Source organism: Phocoena phocoena, chromosome 12 (assembly GCF_963924675.1).
Source record: "Phocoena phocoena chromosome 12, mPhoPho1.1, whole genome shotgun sequence".
NCBI lineage: Eukaryota > Metazoa > Chordata > Mammalia > Artiodactyla > Phocoenidae > Phocoena > Phocoena phocoena.
The window spans coordinates 52,977,943-53,002,045 of NC_089230.1; positions in this window are offsets into that span (position 1 = coordinate 52,977,943).

A 24,103-nucleotide genomic window follows, 5' to 3' on the forward strand; every position below is an offset into this window, starting at 1 on the left:
CCCATATATCTCTGCCCTCATACACGCATAGCAGCCTCTATTATCAAAATCCCCCACCAGAGGGGTACAACTTATGAACCTACACTTAAACGGCACAGTCGCCCAAAAGCCATAGTTTACACTGTAGTTCATTCTTGGTGTTGTACATCCTGTGGGTTTGGACAAATGTATAATGACATGTGTAATGAAATGTATAATGACATAATGATATCCACCATTACAGTGTCATACAGAGTATTTTCACTGCCCTAAAAATCCTCTGTGCTCTGTGTATTCGTCTCTCCTCCCCTTCCTTCAATCCATGATAACTGACTGATCTTTATACTGGCTCCATAGTTTTGACATGTGTTCATCATTAAAATGTCATACAGAGTAGTTTCACTACCCAAAAAATCCTCTTGACTTTCATCCTACCCCTACCCCAATCCCTGGCAACCACTGGCCTTTTTACTGTCTCCACAGTTGTGCCTTTTTCAGAATGTCATATATTTGGAATCATAGAGTTTGTGGCCTTTTCAGATGGCTTCTTCCACTGAGCGACGCGCGTTGAAGTTTCCTCCACATCTTTTCATGGCTCGATAGCTCATTTCTTTTTAGCACTGAATAATGTTCCACTGTCTGGATGCCCCACAGTTTATTTATTCATTCACCTGCTGAAGGATATTGGTTGCTTCCAAGTTTTGGCAGTTATGAATAAAGTTGCTGTAAACATCCATGAGCAAATTTTTGTATGGACGTGAGTTTTCAGATCATTTAGGTAAATACCAAGGAGCACAACTGCTGGATCATATGGCAAGAGTGTGTTTAGCTTTGTAATAAATCACCCAACTGTCTTCCAAAGTGGCTTTGCATTCCTACCAGCAATGACTGAGAGTTTCTCTCGCTCTACATGCTCACCAACATTTGGTATTGTCAGTGTTCCAGATTTTATCCATGCTGGTAGGTGTAGAGTGGTATCTCATTTTTTTTTAAGACCTGGTCTTTTTCTCCTTTTATGCTTAGCATACTCTGGCAAATGCTGGGTATAGAGAAGTTACTCAATAGATGTTTCTTAGTTGATTTTCCAGATTAAATAGATTCTCTCTCTCTCTCTCTTCCCATACGTATATACGTGCATACACATATAAGCTTATTTGAATACATATTTTAGCCTGAAATATTTTTTACCTTTGCTAGCAACACACATTTATGTGACAATAAAAGTGTTATCTTTAGAAAAGAGATAAGAGATAAGAAGTCTTCTTACTCAATATGATGAGCCATTGATTCTTACACCTGACAAAAGGTTAAAACACCTCTGTTCCTTGAAATCAGCCTCTCTGTGACAAGCAAGACCTTAGTTTTCAAGGTTCTACCTGAAAGACAAATGTTCCTCCTCTTCACAGTACTGATTTTATCTACCTATGATGGATAAAGGAATCATTTGAAGTGACAGAGACCTGAAATGCTGGTTCCAAGAAATTTTGTTGCTAGTTTTTATTAACTCTTCCTCTCTGGGTGGAGTGTAACCCTCACAGTTGAGCTTTTGCTACATGACTGATGTTTTTTTTGACTTCATTCTTCACCCATCTGTGGAGTGTTTTATAGATTAGTGTTGTGTTTTGGAAATATGAAGAATGCTGGAAAATTCAAGTGAGGCTTTAAAAAATTGATCATTAATTTGGTAAATAACATCTTCCTAGCCAAAATGTTTAAACTTTGCCCTTTGAATATAAACCTTTTTAGGAAGTATATTAGCTAGTTTGGTAATTCAATTATAATTCATATCTTCTATTATTTTCTCTTACTCAAATGCTGCAGAGTTATTTCCCTTGAGTCTCATTATTCCACACCCTTTTGCTTTGAGTTAATCCTCAGTCATACGTTGTGAATCTCCTACATGCCCTGCACCGTGTTAGACAAGACACCAGCCTCCCGGCATTTGTAGAGGTCCAGGCTAGAGTACAAATGGGGGCTCACGTGACACATGCCTAAATATTTCAAGGTTGCTAATGACAAAATATGATCCATCTTCTCACCATGATAAATATTGCTTCATGACTGCCTACAAGGACAGGTTCAATGTTAGAACTCTTCAATTCCTTGAGGTCCCAGGCCCCAGATCTCAGCCTGCCTTCTCCTGCTCTGACCAGTATCACTGGACACCTGGCATGAATACCTGTGGACAGTCTAACCTGTTTATACAAGCTCTGTCCATGTGACTCTACAAATAGCCAGTCTTGGCCACTCCTTGGATCTAGGCGTGAGCACACACCCTCTTGGTCCCTTCTCTGAAGGACAGATCTAGGGAAAAGACCTGGGCAGCCCCCCAAAGGACAGTCAGGCCATTTGGACTGGGAATCCTTGGGATCTGGGTGAGCAGAGCATGGTCTGGAAGCAGGAAGTATGGGATCTGGGTAGACATGGAATCCAGGAAGGCCTATCTTGTTGGTCCCACAGACTTCTCACCTCATGTGGAGGGACACTGCCGGAGAGGGGCCCGAGTGGGGTCTCTGAAGCACGAAACCTCCTTTCTTCCAGGTGTAAGAGCAGTGCTTATGCTTGATAAGAAACTAAAATCCCGAGCAGATTGAAGATTATTACCTTAGAGTCCACTGAGGAGGCAGACATATAGACAGTGGACTCTATACAATGTGGTCCATGCAATAGTCTAGACATGTCTATTGTACTAGTCTGACCTAGGAAAGGGTGGTGTCACTGGTAGTGTCAGGAGAAGTGTCATTTGAGCTGAGTCTTGAGAGAGAGAGCATTTGCCAGGCAAGTGTTTGCCTGGATATATATGGTAAACAAGAGAGTGGTAGGAGCTGGAGCTGAAAAAGTAGACTGTTGTCAGTTCATAAAGTTTGACATTTATGCTGACAAAGGGGAGTATGAGATAGAGAACAGTGAAGGGAAAAGCTGGAGAGAGAAGCATGAAGAGATGAAGTATGGATTTCAAGGCAATGGGAAACCTCTGAAGTATGTGAAGCCAGCAATTGACTTGGACTTATTCGTGTCTTTAAGCAGTGCTGATGGTTGCAGTGTGGAAGGGGGTTAAGGTGGGAGAGTAGATGGAGGGAAATCAGTTAAGGATCTGGCCCATGATGGTCTAGGTGGGAAATGACAGGTAAGTATCCTGGACTAGGCAAAGGTCACATTCAAGAGATATATAGGATAGGATGCCATTGTGATAACGGAAGGAGCTGAGGATCATGCCTGTTAGAGTCAGTTATCACTGACTTAAAATAAACGTGATTTTGAGAAGAACCGAGCCCTCTGTTAGCTTCCCTTGTGATGTCATATGCACCCACCATGAGGTGCACACAGGCGCCACCTACAAATCAAGCAGGTTGGTGACACACTCTCCAAAAGCAGGCGTGACACAGGCCTCCAAGATGGCAGCCCAACCTCATGCCCAAATGTTTTCATGTTGATGACCGACCTACCCTTTGTCAAAATTTCCTCTACCTGATTTAATATTATTGCACAAATAGTTTATCAGGCTTGCAGTGGATCAGGACCCTTCATTTCTCCTTCTCTATATGAGTCCTTCCTGGAATATTAGGAAACCAGTGACATCCAAGAAAAACTGGCATTTAGAACTTTGGAATAGAGTAAAATGTTTGGTTGAAGATGGGTTGATAACAACTGTGGAGGTTTTCAAACCATGTACATTTACTTTTTCAGGTCATCCCTATCCTTTGCTTTCATTGGTAAGGGAGAGTTGCTGTCACTGGTTTCATAAGCAGTTCTCAGGTTTGATCTCCCCTTTATATTTCCTTTCCCCCAACCCAGAAATAATGCAAGAAACCGTAATAGTTCAGTTCACTTCCACTGTTAAGCGGAATTTAAGTGTAGAACTCCACTTTTTGTGCCTGTTGGTGACAATGTTTCATGTCTTATGATTAAGAAGAAATAGTGGGACTTCCATTTCTCTGGCAATCTAGGAAACAAATCAGTTGAAAAGCCATGCCCTGAATTTCCCAACTCTCCTTAAGATTGGGTCAAAGTACAGGAAGAAAATAAACTCTTATTCAAATTCTTGCCCTGTTTGCAAAATCTTTGTTTGAAGGCAACATAGTCAGGGTAAACCTTCTGCCTTGGCTTCTCTTCTGATTGGCACACCGTGAGATATTGGCTGAGTTGCCTAACTTTTCAGCATAAGCTCTCCTATCTGCACAAGGTGTTTGATCACAGCCATCTTGTCAACAAGCATTTATTAAGCGTCTATTTTCGTGTGCCACCGTGCTAGGTACTATATCGAGATGCCTACACATCAGACATGTGGTAAAGATCTATGCGATAACAAAAGTAAAAATGTTTTAATGTCCTTGAAGGACTGAATCCGTGCCATGCCAGAGATTATGAATTCAAAGATTCATAGCATGAAGAAAGGTCTTCACAGTTTTTATAATTTTAAATTTATTTAGTTGACATGGGAAATCAGGCTCCATCCCAATAGAGAAGAGTTAGCATTGCACAGAGAGAAATTCTATTTCAGGGCCTGGAATATTAGTACACATCACAGGATCTCAAAGGGGGTCAGGGTAGAGAGCAAGTCTGGATAGAGAGCTGCAAATTTATCATAAATACTGGCCAAAAATTTGGGCAGAATCATTTCGTATGGAGAATAACTGTTTACGCTCCAATTGTCTTAGCAGATTAATTCTCTGCCTTTCTTCACCCCGCTTTATGTCCTGGGAAGCTGACCCCTAGGGGATGTAGCACCCAGTCTCCCTTGCCACTTCCTTCCACCTGAGTTAGACCGAGAAGCACCAGCAGGATCAGGGGTTGAGGAGATAGTGTTGGGCTATTTCTTCCTGGCTTCCTGTCTCCTTGGTGGTCTTTGGCAGGGACTGTAGCCTCTAGTAGGTTCCACTGAGTTCAAGTAGCCCTATTCCCCCCCTTGCCCTTCAGACCTAAGGGTGGTAACATCTTCCTACTGTTGCTGCTCTCTGGGTGCCTCAGCATCTCTTGTGTATTCCTTTAGCCTGCCCATACCCCTGTAAGTAGTCGCTTATTAAACTGTTTTCACTGGAAACTTCTGGGGTGAATTCTGTTTCTTACCAGGACCCTGCCTAATGAGTACAGTTACAAAAAACGTTTATAAAGCCCATAAATACCCTTGTGTAGACTGTAAGATACTTTTCACATGAAAAACAAAACTCCCTCAGTTTTAGAATCAACCTCTCCACAAGCTGTCCCTGAGATATTTGAATGTCATTTCTTTGGCTCTCTGGAAATACTCACACAGGGACATTAAAATCCTCTGATGAAACCATTTTTCAGCTGAGAACTCACTGCAAGAATATCTTAGAAGGGGTGAGAAACCCCAGAGAATACTTTGCGCGTTGTCCTTTTCCTTGACGTGGTTGATGACGTGCATTTTAAGTCAGAAGAAAGGAAAACATTCAGTAATTCTGGCCTTTCTTTGGCAATAATGGGTTTTGCAGGTCTGGGAGAGGACTTCCTAAGAGGTTAGAGTGTGCCTGGGTAGAAGCTCTGAGCCACACGCGGACGACACAATGAGGTGTCCGCAATCTGCAGTCTGGAGGACTCACACCTGATCCACAATTGACCTTTTGTGGCTCACTTTACCTCCCCTCCACGCTGTTAACAAACATACAACCGAGTGGGGAGCTGTAAATGAGTCCATTTCCTGCAAATAAGATTTTAATGAGATTCTCTTGCTGGTCACATACCAACCCAGGGTAGTAAAATGTTGATTGTTGATCCGCTTCCTCCTGCTAGTGATGTAAACTCTGGTCAATGTTCTGAAAACAAACCAAATTTAATTTTAGTTTACAAAATCATAACGAAACAGAAAATTAGGTCAAAATAAGTAAGTCTGTTCTCTTGTGGTGGTGACAGGGACTTTTGCATAAAGCCAAGTGATCTCACAGCAGAAGCCCGTTCTTGCCTGACCTGGTGTCGTGGCAAACAAGACATTTTCTACCTGGCATGCTTCGCTGGGCGTGATTTGGCTAACTAACTCTTCCTGGGCTTAAAAATGGGGCACTGAGCTGGGTTAGAGAAAGGGAAAGTTACATTCCAACTCTCTCTCCAAGGGTATTGGAAGGTATACATGAAAAAAGATTTGTTTCCTCCCCACGTTTTGTCTCTGTTCTTTATCTTTGGATATTGATGGGTGAGAGGGACACAAAGGGCGCAACGTGACCAGAAGCCAGCTGGCAGGAGCTGATGCTGGGGGAAGAAATGGGAAGACAAGTAATTTTTTTCCCCACTGTGTCATCTACTTTTCTCCAGGCAAACAATGCAAATCCCAATAGCCTTAACTACTAGGGACAACTTTAAAACTGTTGATGACGCCACTCATTCAGAACTTAGCCTGCTGCTGGCAGCATCTCTTACTGCTCCCAAGGCTGAAGGAAATGGAGAGGTGAAAAGGAGTATGAAAAAGACAGGATTGAACAATAATATTAGCTAGTTTGCTTTTTTGATGTTAAGTTATTTGTTTATTTATTCAACAAATATGTACTAGGCACTATTATGTGTCTGGTAGTAATGTAGACTCTATGGATCCGAGGGTGAAACAGTGTTAATTCCCTACCTTCAAATGCCTTACTTTTGAGTGAGGGAAAGAGAGACAGTAGACTAAAAGACAAAGTGATACATAATGTGGTGTTTGGTATGATAAATGCTGCTATGTGCAAAGCTCTGTACCAAGAATTTACTTACACCGAGAGCTCATCCACTCCTCCCAACGACTCACAGGGGTAGATTTATTGTCTCTATTTTATTCTGAAGAGACAGATTCAGAGCATAAGGGAACTGGTCCCAGGTTGTCCTAGGTGGAGCTGAGCCCAGGTCTGCCTGACTTCACAATCTATAGACAACTGGATGGGTTTATTTGGCCTCCTCATGGGTCTACCTACATCTGCCTATCCTGAAAGACGTTTCCAAGCTTGTCCTCTCTGAGGTCTCAAAGCGCTTCCTGCTTGTTGAATTCTCTTGGCAATTGACCATGAGAGCTGTGGTCTCTTTATATTCAGGTCTGTTATTGAAATATTTTATGTGTATTTAGCTTAATTAAAAGGTTGATTGTGGTTAAATTGCTTGTCCCCAACTTTGCTGTAAACTCCTTGAGGGTCGGAAACGTTTAAAAGATTTTTATCCTTTATGGCCCCCCAAGGACCACATCATGACTAGCACACATGGACATTTAATATGAAGTTTACTTAATTGAGTCTCTGGAAGACGTGCTCCTAGGAATTAACTAAACCATCCTCATCATTATCTCAAGTCGTAGAGGAGATCCTTGTCCTTGATTTCTCACCTCAGGGCATCTAGGGCTAAAATTTAGAGAATTTCTTTGTTTAAATGTGTAGTCTGCCTTATAATACCCCTTTGGAAGGCAAAATAAACTGGTCCAAAGTATTCAGTGTAACTAGCACATAAAGGTACTCTGGACCCTTAAACATCCCCACTTACGGGAAAGAACTGAATTGCTAGACTTAACTTGTTAAGCTAGGAATTAAAGAATAAAATGAAACAAAACAGGACCTGGGAATAAATGACTTGCCTTTACAAAATCTTGCTAAGGGGGAAACACCCTTGCAAACATCAGGTTCAAACAGCGTCCACTGCAAACTTTGCTAACCAGCATCCGGAGCAGCAGGTCATCCATCCTGAGTCTATTTGTATGAGGTCAAGGCTACTCTTTTACAAGAGGACTCATCCTGCACCCTCACTCACATAAAATATCATTCCATTTCGACATAACATTTCTTCAGCAAGAATGCAGAGGCAGGCAGCAAGTAAAAAAGAAGTACAGCCTTTGTGGGTGTGTAAATACGCTGCCCAGCTGTCCTTTACGCAAAATTCACCGGGGACCAGGAGATTTGAGCAGAGTGATTCCAAAAAGAAATGTTTTCAAAGTACAGTCATGTCTTACTCAAATAAATGGGATCTTTCTGAGTTGTTATACGGAGGTATCCCATAATTGAGACTCTAACTTCCTCCCTTATATTTCCATTGTATTAGATAAATAAATGTGAATGTAACATTGTATGAAATATAGAGAGAGACATAAAGGAGTTTTATTGGAGTAATTATTTTAAGATGTGGGGCAGCTCCCAACTCACTTCCAACCCTTTTGGACATTTACTTGGTCGATCTATGAATGACCTCCTCTCTCATTTTGATCACTTGAGAACTGGCAGTTGCAAGAGGTTTTCTTAGGAGCAATTTCAGCCTCTTTGAGATTGAAGTGGTAGCTTGGCTCTAGAAAAGGGGCATGTCTACCATGGTTTTGCTGTTTGTACTCTTTGGGCTGGGCGTGTTGCCGTGACGAGAAACCACAGCGCCCAACTTCTGTGTGTACGTCCAGTGTGGGAGGAGTGCTTCCAGATATGGCTGATGTCCTGCATGGCATCGCTGAAGACTAAATAAATTTGACAGCATCGAAGACTCAATGTGCAAAACAGAGACACATGTTCAAACTATTAGAATCAGGATGGTAGAGGATGAATAAAAATAGTGAGGAAAATAAGAGAGCAAGTGATCAGTTGCTCATGATCAAGTTTCAGAGTCAGGAAAATCCTTCATTCATTCATTCAACAAACATTTTTTATATATGCCAGGTGCCCTGCTAGGTTCTTTGAGTAGAGAGATGAACAACAATCCCTTCAGGAGTGTTCACAGTAGAGAAATAAAGACAGATAAGCAACTATTTATAGGAGAGTGTATTAGTTTCCTAGGGCTACTATAAGAAAATCCCACAAACTGGATGTCTTAACACAACAGAAATTTATTTTTCACGGTCCTGGAGGCTGGGAGTCCAAGATCAAGGTGTCTGCAGGTTTAGTTTCTCCTGAGGCCCCTCTCCTTGGCTTGCAGATAACGCCTTCTTCCTGTGTCCTCACATGGCCCTTCTGTGGACGTGCATCCCTGGTGTCTCTCCTCTTCTTATAAGGGCATCAGTCACATTGGATAAGGGCCCCACCTTAATGGCCTCATTTTAACTTTAACACCTCTTTAAAGACCTTATCTTCAAATATGTTACATTGTGAGGTACTGGAGGTTGGAACTTCAACACATAAATTCGGGGGGTAGCACAATTAACCCATAACAGTCTAATAAAAACTATGATAGAGGTTGCTCAGGGTACTTGGGAAGCCCCAAGGGGGGGGGGGACAGTCAGAGAGACTTCAGAGAGCATGTGAGAAATAACCAGGTCTTATAGGATATAGAACAAATAGCCTGGGTACAAACAGTGGGCTCTTCCCACAGATGGAACAGGGTATGAATTAAGAACTCATGAATACATGGTGATATTATGTATTTTTAGAACCACATCTTACATTCAGTCTAAAAATTCTGCAATAGTATATATATATATACATATATATATACACACACATATATATATATATATAGAGAGAGAGAGAGAGAGAGAGAGGAAGAGAGAGAGAGATGTATATATCCTTATAAAACAAAGACACAGAATAGGGATGTATACAGGTGGGAATGATATCTAGAGACATTAATGGGTGTTGGCATGGGATAGAAGCAGAGCGTGAACAATGCAAGGATAGAATGTGGAGGTGTTAGCTGAGGAGCGAAGAGACAGAGGCCAGGAGAGGCCTGCCCATCAACCATCTGTTGATTGCCCACTCGTGGGCACTGTGTGAGGGCTTCTTGGACCAGCAGCAATTCTATATTACAGGCTCTTCTTTTAGGCTCCTGCCACCAGGGACCTCTCTCTGAGGCTCAAACCAATGGGGTCCACACCCTGTTCCTCTGTCTGGTCTCTATTTTTTAGCAGATAGATAGTTTTCTCCTTAAAAAGGTTTCTGGATTTGCACAGTCTGTAGAACCACGTTGAATTGTTATTGAATTAACATACTGGTAGATTGTGGTAGATTAAAGAAATGAGAAATTTCCTGCCTCCTACTTGTGTACTATCTCCATGATACATCACAAAAAGCCATCTTCCATTTTCCCAGCTCAAAATCAGTGAGAGTAATAATGATTAGAATTTAAAACTAAAATAGGATAATTTGGGGGGTGTGGGTGGAATATGAGGAAATTATAAATTGAATCAAAGAGTTTATATTCCTCTGAGGAAGCTGCAGGTGGATAAAACAATTCATTTGAGTTTAGTTTTGAGGATTAAAAGGGGAAATTCTTTTTTCGGAGACATTGAAAAATGTAAGAAGTATGTGATTCAAAGATGTCCACCATATGGATTTGAATGGATCAGCTTTCAGAAAAGAGTGACATCAGAGAGCATTTCTCAGCTTCTGAAGCCCTGTGAGCCCAGGAAGCAGGCAAAGCTTAAAATGCCCTGAAATTAATTCTCCTGCTTTTATTATTTTAGCCAGTGTTTTCTTTTTAGTATTGATACCCAGAAGTAGTTTCTCAAAGGACCCTTTAAAAAAATCAAATAACCAAATGACACTATTCATTTACTTGAATAGCTAGAATACAGATTTCAAAAATTGATAAATTGTGTTGAGTTCAAATGACCAGGATCAAATTTGCATACATTCAAGTCAACGAGGGGCTTTACTCAAAAGTATTATAACTTTGAAATGTGTGTTGAAATAAGCTGTAGGAGGAAACGGTGGTAAAAGCTGGAATTAAAAATTTATAAATATTTTACTTTTTGCCATTTTTATCCCTGAATTTCTGTGAGCTTTTTGATAATTCTCTGTTAGATTTAGCTTATACATTTTTAGCTACTATTATTACATTCATAACTTTTTCCACATTCAGCATAATACCGCAATAGTGCAAAGTTCAATTAATTTTTATTTATATGTGAGTTTCAATCACAATCCCGACAGGAAATATATATGGTATCTGGTCCATTTATCTTAGTTGACAGGAGGAAACCTCAGGCATGAAAAGGAAGAAGCATTTCTCAATGACACAAAGTGATATAGTAGCAGCGATGAGCCTCAATTATGACTGCTGGGTCCTCCATTCCAGCACCTTCTTCCACCCTGCTCCTGTTTTAGATCAGTCCCTCTGGATGTCTGGAACTTTCTCCCGGGCCCTCCTCCAGCTAGGACCTGGTCAACTGAACAGACGTTGAACTTAAGGATGGATGGAAAAGGATCATGGGCAGTACTGAGGTGTGGGATTCACCACAAATCAAAGCCAAATTCAGATGAGTTTTGTTTGAATTTTAAGTTGTTCTTCAATTATTCACATTCCTCCTTCCCGTCATTAAAACAGAGAATGAACGGTAAAACCAGTCTTCCATCTAGATTTTCATACTAGACTGTGGGACAAGGACTATCCTCATTGCTTTTCCGTCACGTTTTTACAGATATTATGGGCCTTGCTTGGTCAAAGTTCTATATGAAAAAGACTTTTAGTCGGGGAGGAGGGGCAGGGCAAGTTCCTTCACTTAAAAAATCATCATCATCTCCAATTATGTACATAAGTAATACTGGATACTGTGAGGATACAAAGCTGTATGGTATGGTCTTTGCCCTCATAAAGCTTATAGTAGTAGAAATTTTAAGATAAAAAAAATGTGTAACTTTTCAACTTAGAAAAACGTTCGTAGGCTGCCAGTTAGTAATGGTTGCGTGCTCTTCTTTTTGTATTTACTGGAAGGAGAAATCCTAATAGTTTAGTGGGAAAAGACATCACTGGGGCTTTCCGCTGGCATTCTAGAAGGAAGTATGCACTATTTCAGACAATACAATAACGTTCTTCCAGCAAAAAGGAACTAGTCCAGTGCCTAAAAGTGGTTCAAGGCAAAAGTTCCTGAGAGAAAGTAATTTGGGCGAGCCTTTCATTGAATCCTAAGGGACCAGCCTCCCTCATCCTTTCATGCCAGTAAACAAGAGAAAAACAACAAAAGCTTTTTCCCTCCCACTCCTCTCTGGACTTCCATTGTGGGGGGGTGTCTGTGACTGAGAGCTGAAGGCAGTATTGCCTCAAAGGCTCTACCCAAGCTTCTCTCTCTCTCTCTTTTTTTTTTTTAAATTAAAGTGTAGTTGATTTACAATGTTGTGTTAATTTCTTCTATACAGAAAAGTGACTCCGTTTTATATATATATATATATATATATATATATATATATATATATATATACTCTTTTTCATATTCTTTTCCATTATGGTTTATCACAGGATATTGAATATCGTTCCCTGTGCTATCCAGTAGGACCTTGTTGTTTATCCATCCTATATATACTAGTTTGCCTCTGCTAATCCCAACCGCCCATTCCTTCCCTCCCCTACCCCCCGTCCTTGGCAACCACAAGTCTGTTCTCTACATCTGTGAGTCTGTTTCTGTTTTGTAGGTATGTTCATTTGTGTCGTATTTTAGATTCCACATGTAAGTGATATCACATGGTGTTTGTCTTTCTCTTTCTAACTTTACTTAGTATGATCATCTCTAGGTCCATCCATGTTGCTGCAAATGGCGTTATACCCAGGCTTCTCTTACTTTGGGGGGTGAGGTGACTCCTGCCTCCAGGATCCTTCTAGATATAACGAAATTATTTACTGAAATTTTCACTTATGAATAGAAAATTCTTCCTTTCTTAATGGTAAATAAAAATGAAATTTTTATTCATTAATATCTATTATTGACTTATGAGTATGTAATGCACAGTTTTTCCACAAATGCCTGCCCGCATTAGTTGCTGGGGATCCAGCCCACCCCCAAACCCCCATCCCTCCACAGCCCCCTCCCGCCCCTCTCCCCTCTTTCCTCTGGGAGACTGGATGCTTTGGTCTCTCTCAACCAAATCATGCCAACAGGAACCCACTTCCCTCAGGGGTTAGCAACCACCAGTCTCACCTCGGCTGAGCAGAAATCTGATTTTCAGCCAGCTCAGCATATTATAAAGGAATTGGAGCAGTGAGTGAGAGAACTCTAGAGGTCTGCAAGACTCGCTGGCCCATTTATTAACATAGAAACAATCTCAGGAAAATAAGGACAAAACTGAGGACATTCAAGAGTAGAGTGGCGTTAAAGAGGGCTTCCACGTGCCAATTTAGTTGTTAAATTTTGTGGCAACTCTGTGCAAAGTTGAAGTTATTTGTAACCCTGGAGTTTTAGCTTGATGATGGTTACCTGTAGTTATTTTTAAATGAAAGGATTCTTTTGAATGCTTTGGTTCCCTCCTCGTGATGATTTAGCACATTTGTCTCTTTTAGAAAGAAAAGTTTAGATGTGTGCCCCTAATGAAGGCTTTCTTTCACACATGTAAAATATAAATAGAACCACTTCACTACAATCCAGCCAAGAGCCAGTCTTAGAAGGGTATTCTGAGTTGGAAGAGTCTAATTTTGCTCTGTGCGTTGATCACGATGAGTGGAGAGGGGGCTTCCCTGGAAGGTACGTTGTCAAGAGCTGACCTAGTGCTGACCTTCCCCACTCAGAGCATCCCCATCGCCCTGCAGGGAGGGCAGCAGAGAGCATTGTCCACTCAAAACAGTGGTTTAAGTCCCGGAGAAACCGTCCTGAGGGTGACAGTTGGTGGAGTCAGGGGCAGACTTGTGCGTGTCTTTCCTGTCCTTTCCAGGGTCGGTCCCTCGTGTTTAAAGTAGGAGACTCTCAAAGTCAGGAAACTAGTCAGACGTCTGAACTCTGCGGTGACGCGGAGGCCCCTGTGAACCGGAAACAGACATTGACATTATCCCCTTCCAGCTCAATCGGTTCCAAATACCCACCTCTGATGCAAAGGGGGTATGGTAGTTGACCCAAAGTCTAACCTGGGCAGAGTCAACCTACAGTTCACCAAGGTCACTTTTATTTTTCGTTTTTACTGCTTAAAGAGAGAGTTGGGCGTGTAATGTTGGCACTTTTACAAGCCGCTGGTAAAGGGAGAGGAAAGAGGAAAAAGTAAGACTGTTTTTAATTCATCAAACTGCTGCTGATTTCGGAATAATAAACACAAGTCTGTTTCCTTGATTATTTTATAAATAGCAAATATTTGGGTAAAGGAATTTGATAAGTGCACAGACTATAGGAATTGTTTACCCAAATGATGCATCAGTTAAAAAAAACAAACAACAATCCCCAAAAAACCCTTGAGTATGTCTGTGAGATTCTTCAGTCTGGTTCCCAAGGTCCTTAGTCATCATTTCCCTCATCTTTTGAACTTGATCAAAGCAACACGGGGGCCTCTGAGGGGAAAGGTTGGTTTCATTAGGCAAAAGGCAATAAGGTAGTGCCCTTCCCAGCAGTTAATAGACAGGAATGTTGTAAAATACCGTGTGGTTTTCAAATACCAAGGCGGAAGTTTTCTGGTTTATAACCTTCCTAGTCATCTTGCCTGGCCTCCTGGCTTTCTCATGTGTTGCTGACTGATTCCATGCTAAACCGAACTGGTGAGGCTGGGGCCCTGCTGCCCCGGGTAGACCGGACCTCTGCCTGGTGCCAACTACCATGGCCACCAAGACCGCCAATCCTGGGCTTCTCCTCCCGACCCCAGCCAAAGTTCTGGGATTTCCACAGTGCCAAATTACTGTAAGAGCTTCCCGACTCAAGTCACTGACCCAAACATGCAGCAAATTGCATTTAAGTGAGCAACCCAGGCCCTGAGGAAAATAGGGGGGAAAATATAAACTGTGGTCACTGCATTCTTCTGATATTTAAAAATTAAAATGGAAATATTTTGTCCATTTGGATTTCTGGGAACTTCAGGATGGGAAAATTCTTTTGAAGTTCTTGTAAATGAGGTATCCATTTTTTAATTGAATAATTACCAAGGAAAAAGCAATGAAACAATGTTTTATTTGTTTGTTGACTGGTTCCGCAGATATTTTTCTGAGCATCTATCACAGTCAAGGCTGAGACAGATGTTGATGAACAGGAAGATGAACAGGAAGGGTCTGGCTCAGACCCTTTATCAAGAATGGAAAACATCCACCCCTGGATCATGGTTCTCTCAAGGTGAAGAGCCTTCTCATTGTGGAAAGGAAAGAAACACACAAAGGAGCCATCCACCTCTAGGCAGCATTATGAGTCTCCCATTTCGGGGGTTAGTTTTTCAACATTGAACCTCAGGAGGTTAGAGGTCATCAAAGCCACCCCTCAACCATTCTCTCTGGTGCTTCCAAAGTCCTTGCATCCCCAGAGACCAGTGCAGCACTGTTTGTAGATGGGAGGGGGGATTCTCTCTGCTTCTAAGACGTAATATTCCTTGTGAGGGAAGATGACGCCAGCCACGGAGCAGAGATCCCATAGCCCTTCCAGACAGGATTAGATGGTTTTGGTGTGGTCAGCTTTCTCGGAGTGTCTCCTTAATCAAGCTTGTGAAGTTTGTCCCCCATCCTAAATCAGAAAAAGTATGTGCTTTTAACCACATTTTTCTCAGGGTCTTTGAGTTACTTGATATATCCTTAATCCAAATTACAGGTTGTTCTAGGAGACTCAAGGATTCAGACGGCTTAAATGTGGCACTGGCAGTCAAAAGACACTATCTGTCCTGTTAATGACCAGCCAAAGAGAAGCAGGAATCGCAGGCAGCCCAGAATAGTACAGGTAATGACACATGGGATATAAACAGAATGGAAGAGGCTCCCAGGCAATAGTCTTGTTTTCATAATGGAGTCTTTTAACATGATAGGGTCATGTTAAACACAAACTTAATTCATTTGCCCAAGAAAATAGATTGGATTTAGAAAACGTTTTTCTTTTTAGTAGCTCAAAGAAAACACACTACAGCATCTAGGACTGGTTATATTGGAGACTCTCTTTATGTGAACCTGACATCATGCTAACTATTTAAGTGGAGGTTAGAACAGCTTTCAAACTTTGTAAAACCATGTTATACTTATATAATACCTTTCATTTGAGCATTTGTTCTCCCAGGACTTCTGCAAGGGTATAGATAATTTATGGCTTTTTTTATGAGTAGAGAAACTGAAATGACTAACCATTAACAGGCTGTATTTTTCTCAAAGTTACCCTGTAAGTAATGAGTATATATATATATTTTTTGCGGTATGCGGGCCTCTCACTGTTGTGGCCTCTCCCGTTGCGGAGCACAGGCTCCGGACACGCAGGCTCAGCGGCCATGGCTCACGGGCCCAGCCGCTCCGCGGCATGTGGGATCCTCCCGGACCGGGGCACGAACCCGTGTCCCCTGCATCGGCAGGCGGACTCTCAACCACTGCACCACCAGGGAAGCCCAGTAATGAGTAGATTTAAGAAAACAATCCAAGACTACAAATTCTCAGTTTCTTGGCCTTTCCCCTTAGACCTTTATACCTTAGATAGTCCTAAATGCAATGCCATAAGAATATAAGAAACCTTGTATTAAGGATCCCAGTGAACTATCACCTCATTACCATCATAGGACATTTTGATGGGGAATGTGACAGTTACTGTGTATGAATTCTTTCAAATTTAGTACTGCTCCGTGTTCGCAGATTTGCATCTTTGAGGTAGTACTTGCCACTTATTTTACAGGATGGTGTGCAAGTTGAAAGAGGGACACTGACACTCCGCATTCCAAGAGGCTCGTTCACGGATGCTCATCAGCTTTGGAAGCTATGAGCAAATCACTTCCAGTCTCACTCTGTCGTCCCTTACGCATCTAAAAGTGCTTTTGTGGAGGGAAAGTACGCACCACTCAACAGGACTCATGCCATCCGCCCCATAGATTTTCAGTTTTCAACAGAGAAAGCCTATTCACAGCCAGGGACAGTAAGCAGTCACTTCAGTTCAGGCATTTGTAGCTCCCTGTGCAAATGAGGCAGAAGCAGAGGGTTGGTTTTTCCTTATAAAAGGGAGAGACCTTTCAAATTCAGGGGGCAAATCCATGGCACTGCAGATGAGGTGAGATTGCCCCAAATTCTCTGGAACTGAAGGCAATTGGTAAGATGTGCCCAGTCAGGACGGCAAGGACTCTACCAGGGGACCAGCGATTGCCCTTGGGAAGCTCCAGAGAGGAGTGAGGCTGCTGTCCCAGCTAGAGCTCTGAGGTCCAAATGGCATTTACAGGGGTCTGTGATTTATATAGATTTGTATAAGATTGAAAGCACTTTATGAAATCTGTTCCTACAATTACATTTCCTAAGAATTAGTAGGGATTAGAATGTCACTATTCTCAGACACTCTGGCACGTAGTTTTCCGTACACAGTTTGTACAGAAATAAAGGAGAGGGAACGATCAGTTGCCAACTTATGTTAGCTTTTTCATACAGAGGCTCACTATGGCCGATTCCTTCTGATTTATGTACCAACTGCCTGTAGCCAGCTGGACAACCGTCATCCTGACTCATTAGCACTTTAGAGCATTTTAAAATAAGCCCTAAGAAAAGACTTCCTTTCTGTTATCCCTGTCATTTGGGATAATGGAAACTCCCCACAGAAATTGTACACATTTCTCAAAATCCGTAAATCCTTGGGTGACGTTTCAATGTCCCAAAGTCAGTGCTTAATAAATGTCTCTTGTTATATGCTAGGGCCTTTCTGGGATGTGTTGACCTTTGAAGACTCTCCAATAGATAGGTTTTCTCTCTTATTCACGAATACCATATATTGGTTTCAGTTTCTATTAACCCCAAAATTATGGTTAAAATTCTGAAATATTTGGCTTTTTTATAGCCTGCAATGATGCTCAAATTTAGTAACGTGAATCCCCTTTTTTTTTCCCCTAACACTGAGAATTAAAAACTAAATATCACATTTGGGGAGGGAGGCATATTATAGAATGAATATGTTAGAGAAATTATAATGGGCGAAAGAGTTAAATAAAACACATTATTTAATATTGTTACTTGGCTGTGTCAGCCTATACACACACAGGCATAATTTTTCAAAATTTACTAAAAATCCACTAAGAATCTTACCAAGATTCATTATTAATAATCTCACTGATTACTAGGAATCCACTTCTGCTATTAAAGTTGGATTTTCTTCCCCCAAAAAGACTATATTTCATGGATCGCTGGGCGTGAAGGAGAATTTCAGCACAGTCAAGGTCTGCGGACCTCTTTGGCCTCCTTATTCCCTCTCCGGCCAGCATGCACTCCCCTACCCACTTTGGAGCACCACATAGTTCGCACATCCAGGAATGGGTCTCACTGCAGGCTGGTGCCTGTAAGAGGAAGCCCTCCTCCATGGAGATCCGGACCTTGAATCTACAGAAGAAAACTTCCTATGGGTCTGTTGAGCATCTGGAGCTAAGGGATAGATTTTGTCCCAGAGATTTTCTGACTGGAATAGAAGACTCTCAGGGCTTCTGAGTACGGGTGCCAGGCAAAGTCCCTATAGCTGTGAGCCAGACAGATGTGGTCTCTGCCCTCCTGGAAGGCACTTTTGTGCTTTCAGTTAAAACACCCTTAGGTACAATTGAAAGGCATTCTTGTTCTGTGGAGACACAGAACTATGCAGTGCAATTCCATTTGTGTGAAAAATCTATATATACAAGGGTAAACAAGTACGCGTATGCATACACTTGTATATGCTTTAAAAATATTCCAAGGACCAGAGTGATACTGTAGGATAAGAAAAGAAGGAAAGCATTTTTATTTTCAATATATTCCTCTCTGTATTCTTTGCTTTAATTCTGTGTATAACTTATAATTTTAAAGAAGTCTAGTCTTAAAAACCAAACAAGAAACCAAGGTATATCTTTATAAGCAAACATGGAAAGGTATATTGTTGAATGGAATGAAAAGCAATTTATAAATGTATCAAGGAAGATTCCGTTCTTGTAAAAAAATAGAGATAAATAGGTGGTAGATAGATAGGCGGACAGATAATAGTGTATCTATGGGGAAAAAACTGAGTATATAAAACAAATTGCTATCAAAAGTTACCTCTGGGGCACTTCACTGGTGGTCCAGTGGTGAAGAATCTGCCTTCCAATGCAGGGGACGCAGGTTCCATCCCTGGTTGGAGAATTAAGATCCCACATGCTGCGGGGCAACTATGTCCGCACACCGCAACTACTGAGCCCACGCGCTCTGGAGCCCACATGCTACAACTAGATAGAAGCCCACGTGCCGCAATGAAGAGCCCACACACCACAACGAAAGATCCTGCATGCCGCAACGAAGAACCCGCCTGCCATGCCACAACTAGGACCCAACACAGCCAGATAAATAAATAAATATTTTTAAAAATAAGTTACCTCTGGGGATGTACTGAAAGAGAAGACCTCTCATTTTCTATGTTAACATGTTTCTGTAACATTTGACTGTTTTGTCAGTGAGCATGAATAGATAATCAGAGAAAATTTTTAATAAGAAAAACATTGTGATATGCTTTATGTCAAACGACCTCAGCAAATTCTTCTTCATTTAAGTGATAAAAATAGCTTAGAGAATACTAGAGCAATTTTTTTTTTCCCTTTCTGGTAAATGTCCATAAGCATAAACATTCACCCAGTACGAGTTTTTCCAAATCGCTCTAGTTCTCTTTTGCCTTTTAAAGTCCTAAATCAGAGAGGATTTCCTAGAACTCTTCAGGTTCAGTCTGGAGCCTGTCCCTCTGTGGAGGTGTCACAGGGAAAGGCCTGGGTGAGATGCAGTCCAGCAGGGGACATTTACATCCCATGTGGGTTGCTTGACCTTGCTAAGTGCCGCCTTTCCACAGCCATGCCACTGGGAAAGGATATTTAGTCTGAGGGGCAAACCGCTTTCTGTCCTTAATCCTTCAGCTTGACCTGGTACCCCAAAACCTTTGCCATCTTACGGGCCTCCTCGAGAGGTAGCAGGCAGATTCAGTTTTCGTTTTACTTTCGGAGCACTCATTTGAAGGTTTTCATTTTGAATTGGCCTGACTCTGGGTCTCAGTCCCACACACAGCCAGCAGCAGGCTCTTGCTTGGTGGAGGTGGCCTAGGCAGGCTCGTCTGTACTTTCACTTCCCACCCGGATTCCTGAGCACAGACCAATGGGAGATTGCGTCAGCTTTGCCAAGGCAGACCAGTGAGACAGTCCTGAAATCCCCTTGATGACACAGCAAGCATGAAAGCCTGTCTGTACCATATCACATGGCTAAATTTAGATGGCTATTTTACAGAAAAAGCTCTTGAACAGAGGCAAAGAGATCAATCCAGGGATACAGACAACCTGCCTGGGCTGGTTAGTCTTCGCTTATTTTGTAACGCAGACAGAGGAGGAGTTGATTCCAACGTCAGGCAGCTGCAACAGAGTCCATGTTTCCATGAAGTTACCCCGGAGAAGGACATGCCTTCTAGGTGCTAGGGAGCTGACGTCTGCCAAGCCCACACAAGATGTAAGCTAGGAAGGGTAATTGGTATCCTGAAAAACAACAAGTCAGTTATCCAACACCGAGTGACTGACAGTGTCCTGTGAGTGCTTGTAACAGGGCAAATAACAAGCATATGAATGAAATCAAGTATCCCCCAAAGAGACGAGAATCAGTTGCCGAAATATTAATAGTACCAAGGACATCATTCATGTTATGGACAAAGTCTTTGTAACACTTGCATCAGATAGACCTTTTAATTCATGTGAAAAAATTGGACTTTTAGGACACGTTGTGGTCTATAAACTGGAGTTTTCAATAGTTTTAGTAGTTCGTACCAACAAGAGCAACATTATCCATTTAAGACTACTTGGTATTTTGGAGGATGTCATAGATTCTCTTTTCCATGGAAAGATGCAACAAACTATCTGGGTATGTTAACCATTCTTTTCTTTTAGAAGAGCTCGTTTTCTCCAGAGTCTTTCCAAAGATTTTAATTTACAGAATAGAGTCTTTCCACTCTTGGATATGAGGCTGAAGAGCTACAGTCTAAGATGTACTGAAAACTTGTCACATGGCAGCACCTCACAGGGCTTCACCTGCTAATGAGTTGATAGATAAAATCTCAAAAGGGTGGAGAGAAGCACAGATAATCATTAGGATACATGTGGTAGAGTGGAACACAGAATAGCAGTCCAAAACGCTTTGGAAGACATGGAAATCCAAGTTGCCCTGAGAGAAGACTGGTGAACAGAAATGTATACAAGAAAAAGAAAAAAAACAACAACAACAACAGGAGAATACCCCAGTGCTTTGCTAAGGATGTCAGTTACTGGGTTCCTCTTTCCCACCTATCAGTCAAGAAGGCGCTGGCCCCAACTGAATACGTGTGCACTGAAACAGAGGCTTTTATATTCTAGAACCCATAAATTCATATCTAATTTAATCTCAGACAAAGCATTGAAGTGAATGACATAAACAAGAAAAAAAAAAAGGAGCCCAAAGAGACAAAAAAGAAATGACTTAAATAGGAAATAAAAAATAGTCATAGAGAGAATTATCATTATAAACTAGATATAATTGTATAGCTATTTGTGTGCATTATTTTATGTTAATAATAATAGTATTTGATATTGGTAAAGCACAGCACTTTTGTCAGTCTCTCAGTCTTTAGTATGTGACTCTAGTAAAGATTCATTTATCGTGAAGTACAGATTTTTGGAAATATCCCTTTTGCATTGTTCTGATTTGTCCTCTATGCCCCAAAGTTTCTAACGATCAAAGCTTTGGGTTCCATTTGTAGTTTTGCTGCTTCAGCCATATCTCTAAAATGAGAAAAAAAGGGTGAAAACAATTTGAAAATGAATTTGCCAGTTAAAAAAATGCCATTATTCAAAATATGAGATGAGTCAAAGGGAGACATTGCCCAGAAAGAAAACACACACACACACACACACACACACACACACACTGACACTGAAAACTATGTCACTAGACAAGTTTGTTCACTTTCCGACAAGAAGTGACTCCTTCATCAGTTCGTACGCCACATATATTACATGACTTGAATACAAAATGCTATTTGCCTTTCAACAACAAGAAAAGCCCCTAAGATCTCACATTACCTCAGTTTTCCCCTAAGTTTCTCAATGTGCTAGACCAGTCTATTACCCTTCAGAATAGCTGATCTGCAGAACTTGAATAGACAAGGAAAAACAACCAATTATTTTTCTACTTTGCACAAATAACAGCTACAGTCACTCCTGTTGCCCAAGGCACTTTCCCCTTCCCTTTCACTGGGAGCTAATAAATAGATGGATGGATGGATAGATAAATTAAATAAATAAACAGTTTTAAAGAAATAATTATTCCAAAGCCCCTTGTCGAGCTGAGTATGGACTAAGTGCTGTGTAAACTTTTAGAGGAAAGGTTGTGGAAAAATGCAGCAAATAATGACTCAACAGTTATCTCAGGAAAAGACCAGCAGCATTATATTTGGGGTCTACTGGTTGTATCTTAGTGGGAGAGAGGCTTGTTTATAACTTAAGCATTTGCTGTCAGAGCTTTTCCCCCAGGAGTGGGGGAAGGGTTTTGTGTCTCCACATGGTCTGTGTGACCTCACGCTCCCCGGCTTCTGGGTCCAAAAATCCGGATTTTATGTCAAAAATGAATAAGTGAGGAGATTTATCAGCTTTGTATTTATGCATAAAGCAAAACCAGAACATGTTAATATTGGTCAATGCTGTGTGGTAAGTACACTCCTATTATATTTTTTACTGTATCTTTCTATATTTTTTAACTTTTAAAGACAAATCAATAAAAGAAGCTTCATGTTTCTACACACAAAAATGTATTTTACCTCATGAATCAATGAGATGAATATCCTGTGAATCAATGAAATAAATATCCTAATGTTTTTTAATAAGGAAATGTTTGCTACAAGTATTCCATGTCTAGAACCAAGGCAGAAGTTCTTTTTTATAGAGGGTCTGCCAAATATTTGCTGTTTGAGATCAGAAAATATTAAAGGCTATTCAAAAGTACATAAAGAAAATTGTGTGGGAGGATTGAAAACTTAAATGAAAACTATCAACATAAAAAAAAAAAGAAAGAAATCTGGATTTTAGTCTGAGTTCTGCTGCTGATTTATTATTTGAACTCAGCAAATGTCTTAGCTTCACCTGGGTCTCAGTTTCCTTATTTAAAAGTGGAGGTGGGGGCTTCCCTGGTGGCGCAGTGGTTGAGAGTCTGCCTGCCGATGCGGGGGACACTGGTTCGTGCCCAGGTCAGGGAAGATCCCACATGCCGCGGAGCGGCTGGGCCCGTGAGCCATGGCCGCTGAGCCTGCGCGTCCGGAGCCTGTGCTCCGCAACGGGAGAGGCCACAGCAGTGAGAGGCCCGCGTAACGCAAAAAAAAAAAAAAAAAAAAAAGTGGAGGTGGTAATGCCTTTTGAACTAATGCAGTCGGGTTTTGTGAGGGACGGATGTGTGAAACTACTTTCAAAGAACAAAGCACTGTTTGAATGTTAGGTAGTTTCATAAAAGAAATAGTATCTTCTTCTGATTTTCTTCTCTCACAGGTGCCATTAATAAAAATTATGGTTAGAGTGAAACTGGAATTGAAATTACATTCCTGATCTAGGCGTTGCCAATTACAGTGCCATGGGCTTCTGGGCACTTAATGAGTCTTACGTGGTGGTCATGATCTCCCTTGATACACAAAGAGATTCATTCTTTCAAAGCTTGACTGTAGAGTGAATTTCCCTTTCCATGTTGGAATTTTATTGCCACTGACATCCAGATGGAAAAAGGCCGAATGTTCCAGAGTGTTTCATAGATTCACTTTAACTGTGATTTAGGTGTGTGGTGATTAATGTCCACGATGCACATTCTATCAATTTGTAGTCTTTTGAATTGAAAGTTGCCCTAACCACGTTCCATTGGGTTCCCTTTGACTTTTGACAAACTCATACTGTTTGGTTAAATGGTTGTTCACTGGGCGTCTCAGTCACAGATGTAGTAGAGTATCCTAGTTTTCAGTTGAGTACAGCAGTCAGTTATAACATCCTGGGAAAATAATCAATTTAGCCTGTGATTCATGTTGGAATCATGCATTGCTTTCTAGTAAGAGATTCCTTGGAGTTGTGTCTACAGTTCAATAGCAGACAACTTTTACAAGAACATTTTGCTGAACAAAAATTCCCTTTGTAACTTTTAGAAATTGAGTTTACACAAGAGTGCTTGAATAGCATAGACATTACTGTGGCCAAGTCCACTGCAGTCATCTCACATAATTTTCCGACTCCTGAATAAGAATATTCAAAGCTGAGGTTGAGATTCCACTACTCTCCAATGTGGTTTTTTGTTCTGAGATGATTTATTTTCCTCCCTGCAATTTATCACACTTTACATCATGGGAATAGAACCACTGACCTCCCCTAAGAGAACATTTTTAATGATC